This window comes from Barbus barbus, assembly GCF_936440315.1.
Source record: "Barbus barbus genome assembly, chromosome: 37".
NCBI lineage: Eukaryota > Metazoa > Chordata > Actinopteri > Cypriniformes > Cyprinidae > Barbus > Barbus barbus.
Window position 1 is genome coordinate 10,387,693 of NC_136715.1, and position 6,000 is coordinate 10,393,692.

A 6,000-nucleotide genomic window follows, 5' to 3' on the forward strand; every position below is an offset into this window, starting at 1 on the left:
CAATATAATCACACAAGACAATTCTGTCTCAGAGCATGACCTTGGCATTGCTCTTATCAGTTTTAAGCCTGTCCATTTGGCCAAGCTTGACCCACAATATTAGAAATTCGCCATATATCATTACAAACACATTCATCTTTGCAGAAAAAACGAGTCACAGCAGTGGTTATTTCAATTGCTTTTCAATTTGCATTAGTCATTTACTCATTTCCTGTGAACCCTTGTAAAATATTCCAGTGGGACAGTCGCAGCACAAACAAACCGAGATCACATGGTGCCACATGCTGAGTCAGTCCGTAATACAGGATGGGTGCGAACGCTTTATTCACCCAACATAAGCCAGCAATTGTACAGCAGTGCTGAATTGCATTCTGAAATGGAGTTTAGCTCTAGAACGACCCGTATACCAGCCACACTTTTGCCTTGGAGTCAACAAAGAGAAAGGCAGGTTGCAGTGCAAGCATTTTGGTTGCACACAAACAGTGTGCAAACAAGCAGATACATGTGCGTATCGTGGCACTAATGGTGTCCTGAGAGACTTTCACCTATCAAGCAACACAGCTGTGAGCAAACTGCATCTTTCTTCAGAAGATTTAGGAATCATTTACATATAGATGAATGTTTTATTTTTGATAAAAGTCACACCTGCTAATGTTGACAAAGAATGTCAGAGTTAATTATTCGTACAGATAATACAAAAGACTGCTTCTCTGTTGCCCAAATCTGTCTTTTTTCCATTAAGATGTGTTAAAAGGCCTGTGGCTTGTGACCAAGACATTTAGTATCTGTGATATTTGGATGAAATATAGTAATGCTGACGCCAATCAGACCTGTGTGAAAGCGAAACGTGCGGTCGGTGATGTATTGAAGGATGACAGTTCTGAGCATGAATTGTTAACTGGCAGCTTGAAAGAAAACACGCCGCTGCATTTGAATGGTGTTTACTAAATCACAGGTCTATCAATTGTTCATTTCTCTCTGTTGGACTCACTGACCGTTGGCTCCAATGGTTGGTAAAAAAAAATTATTTTATTCGGAACCAATGAAACATACAAAATGAATGAAAATTTGATCATCCTACACTGGGTTATACATCCACCAGGAGGAGACTTGTGGCATATCCATCATATGTATAATACATTGTCCCAAAAAGTAGTGAGACTTGTTTGAATTTTTGGAATTTCATTCTAGATAGCAAATATCAAACCTAGTGTGATCTACAAATATGAAAAGTTTATGTGAACTAACTTTTAATTAGTACTGTCAATCGATTAAAAAAAATAATCGCGTTAATCACATTCCTTGACTGTGATTAATCACGATTAATCGCAAATTTAAAATATTAGGATTTACCTGTAAATGTGTTGAAATAAAGAAATGCATGACAAACTAGTTTAAGGAAACAGAACCTTTCAAATCTCTGCCAGGAATGAGACATAATCCTGATTATTCTTTTGTTTTAATTCAGCCATTATCAGCCTTTATTGGCAATAAAATCACTTCAATCCCAGTACACATTTACCCAACTATTATCAAAAGTTTTTCTAAATAAATACAACAAAACATCTTCTTGCGACCATGAAGTATTAGGACAAAATTCATTATGAAGAATAATTGGACCTGTTCTGCAGGTGCATTAGAGCTAACATTAGCATCATAAGACAATTTATGAGATTAATAGTACACTTTTACTCAGAACTCACTTTAAACCACCATCGAGTGTTTGTAATAACTTCCTTTTGCGATCACGTGTATATATAGGCTACACTTTGGGCGGCAGCGGTACATTATAAAAGTAGCCCAAAAAAACGCATCCCACGGCTCTGTAATTTCTCCCGCAACTGTAACAGTTCAGGTGTTCATGACAATCTCAATAATCGTTTAGAGTTTATATCAGTTTACAATTTATGTAAATGCAATGCTGTTAAAGAGTAATCGATTCAAACTTGCATCAAAACCCTGCATCTCCACGATAGATAATTAACTCTCTACCAAGAGTCACTCTCGTCACCTGAGAAAGAGGGGCGGAGCTTCATTTTTATTTTATTTTTTCCACCAATAGCAAATTTCCATCTGCTAACACACTCTAGTTACCAGGCAGATTCTCTGATATCAGGTTTCACAGACCAAGGTGACTTAATGGCACAATTAATGATAATGAGGTCATACATATATGCCACAACATCATTATTTTTTTACATAGGGATTTTACATTGGGGTTACATCCTCCCCCACTAAATTGACATGAGTCCCTCATGTATTTTAAATGACATGATACTCTGAAGATACAGTGTTCCTTGGAATTATGTTCTGACTGTCATTCAGTGTGTCAACAAATGCTTCATGAAATAATCCCTCTAACAAGGTCTGTGCAAAGGAAATTAGAGGTTTCCCTAACTCTGGATAATGAAATACCCCGGGTGGTCTGCGAATTCTTTCCGACCTACGTACAGGACAATCTTCAGGACTCTCATCTGGCATACTCCTAACATTATCCTTTGCCTCACTGTGTTGCTTTTCAGAATCTTTGTGGTCTACACCTTGCCCATTGGAAGAATCAAGAACAAGTGAGCTCTGCTCAGATGATTCTCTGGGTACTGCTTCCTCTTTACCATCCATTGACGTCTCAGGCAAGTTGTATTCACCCTAACTTTCTAAGGAGCCATCTGAGTTCTGGAACTCGATTCCATTTCTTAACGGTTTGTTGGCAACTGTGTCACCAGAAGAAATCTCTGTGAGTGATTCACCAGGTACTGATTGCTCTCCTGTACTTGGGTTTTGACTAAGCTCACCTTGAATACAACTTGGTAGGTTCCCTGTATCCAGTAGAAGGGCTGTAAGAAACCTTTTGGGCACTTCATACACTTCCACAATCCGCCTTTCTGTAGGCTCTAACACAGTAGATGATGGTTGCCAATAATCTTCTCCCTCTGAGTCAACATGATCTTCCTCTGACTGAACATCATTCTGTCTTGTTCTTGGCTGGACTATTTGATTCCTCTATTTCTCTTGTTTCAGGAAGGAACCCGCCGGGTAGGAGGTGATCGCGGTGCAGCGTTCGTACAGGTCCATCTGCATTTTCAGGCTTCACGGAGTATACCGGTAAATCTCACATCCGTCTGGTCACTACATAAATTGTAGATTCCCACCAGTCAGTGAGTTTGTGCTTGTTACATAGTCGTAAGTTCCGCACCAGTACTCTATCCCCTACTTCCAAGGTTGACTCCCTGATAACCTTATCAAACCGTTGCTCCTTCTGACAACTTTCTTGGCATTTTCAATGGTGATGCCATAGCTGTGTTTAAGCCGTTACTTCAAATTCTTGACATATTAGTGCGCAATCAGTGTATGGGTTTGTCTCTTTTTTCCTCCTTCTTTTAGATGACCAAGAGAAATGTTTTCTTTCTGTCGAAATCAGTTCTGTCTTTTGGGTCCAAAAACGAGTGAAGCAAAAATAAAAAAAACTTTCAACAACAACAAAAAAAATATTCTATCCAATCCAAATCCGGAATTAGGAGATGGGGAAAAAAAATGCATTCAAGGGTCCACTGAGATCCTACCGCACAGTGTTATCACATGAGACATCACGCCGCAATCATTGACTCCATGGATCCACCTGAACTCTTCAACTTCCTCAAGTGGACCTGCTTCAAGTAGATAAAATGCTAATAAATCGTCTTATCTGACACAAGTCTAAACAGATTCTGCAGGACAACAAAAAATATGACTCATCCTGTAAAACAATAACCCAGGGGCCAAAGCAATCTTTACCCTTTCTCCTTGTATTCATTCTGAGAGGCTGTTGTTCTAGGATGTGCTGTGGCCTGATCCGAATCAGGCACTGCATCGCTCATAGCTGACAAATAGATGGCATTCCCATGCCATTTATTTTCAACTAACTCTTGTGTGACAGATGCACCCTGAGCAAAGATGCTTGTGAGTGAATGTTAATGGAAGAGCTCTTTTTCACCTGGCTTGTTCTTCCCACTGTGAAAGCTTGCTTACATGTAAAGCACAGCCTAATCATTCAGAAGCACTCATTCAAGGTCATCCTGAAAAAGGTCTCCTCGTGGTGAAATAAGAGAGCTGAATATGTTGGAATGGAGAAATATCAGAGTGCAAAGCTTTTTTGTCTTGTGGTATGACAAAATGGGGTTAATGGAATAGTTCACCTCTAATAAAGTATAGGCTGTACTTTAGTGGTGGGGATTTTTCAGATTCTTTCTGCAGTTAAATTAATACACCAGTAGGTGGCATCAAGTGACTGTACTGAAGGAATCATTGAATCATTAATTCAAACAATTTGTTCAACAACTGATTTGGGAACAAAACAAGTGACCGTTTGAGTCATTGAATCATTTACACAAACCAATTAGTGCAAACCAAACAAACCAATTCACAAAATATTTTACTGTGATTTGTTTCATTGCATTGATTCATTAAGGAACGCTACTGTACCACTTCTATACAGTAAGATACAAACAAAATGTGAACATGTTTAAATTAACAGTATTTATAAAGCAGTTGGTAAAAAAGTACCCGGATGATATACTACTTCAGTCGAGATTCTTTACTACCAATTTACTATCCAATATGATGAATGTAGCATGTTCAGATTACATTTATGCTAAACACATTCATACAGAACAAACTTTTGGAAAGTAATTATTCAAAAGGATTACCTAGGCTGAAGGTATATAACAATTTAATGTGCAATCAATGTTTTTAGTCAGTGAATCATTCACTCAGCTGATTTGTTCTAAAACACTGACTCATTCATCAAGCTATTTTTTATTAGTGATTCATTGAATCATTTACTTAAAACCATTGATTTATTCAGGAATACCTTTACTGTGTGTCACTCTACGGAAGTTCTAAGCGGCCATGCATTATTATAATTTTTCTGTCTTGTTTTCTTGTGATCACGACTTAATTTTCTCGTGATCTCGACATAACGAGTTGTTTTGTCATTATCACGACTTAATTTTCTCATGATCTCGACATAACGAATGTTGTTTTGTTGTTATCACGACTTAATTTTCTCGTGATCTCGACATAACCAAAGTTGTTTTGTCGTTATTACCACTTAATTTTCTTGTGATCTCGACATAACGAAAGTTGTTTTGTCGTTATCACGACTTAATTTTCTCGTGATCTCGACATAACGAAAGTTGTTTTGTCGTTATCTCGACATAACGATAGTTGTTCATCTCAACGTAAAAACCGGTTTCTCACGACGTAATTGTAGCTATCGTGAGAAAATCAGGGTCGCTATATTGTCTTCGACGATAAAGTTGCAGACCCGACAGCCTCCTTCTCAAGTCTCGAACACTTATGTGTAAGTCGTCAATCACTGACAGACACAGAGCTATTTCAGTTTGAGTGAGTGCCTGATCAAAGTAAAAGCGAATACGATCATCCATGATGCTGCGATGATGCTGCTTCTATAGCATTTTCTCATGCCGAATACACAGAGAAAATTAAGTCGTGATAACGACAAAACAACTTTCGTTATGTCGAGATCACGAGAAAATTAAGTCGTGATCACGAGAAAACAAGACAGAAAAATTATAATAATGCATGGCCGCTTATAACTTCCGTATCACTCTGTGGCTGTTTTAAACAATTTTTATTGGCATAGCTAAAAACAAAGTAACTGCCACCTAAAATGTAAGTTACTCAGTATTAGCTTCTTGATATAAAATAAATATTACACTCCTCGCGATACTGCTGTCATTCTGACCAAGCTCCTACATGGTTTAACATATCTACACAACCTCTTAATTCTCAAGAAAAAGAGATAATTTAATATTTCTTGCCCTTTTATTTTTACTTGGTAATAAATGGGACAATGTACCATACATTATCACAACCTGCCTGTTCTCCCCGTCAGAATTTATTTTGCAGTAATGACCAGCAGGCTGCACATACTACTTAATGTAATCAAGCCAGAGGAGAAATAGGTGGGTAATGACATAAATAAGGAATGCTTGAAAGAAT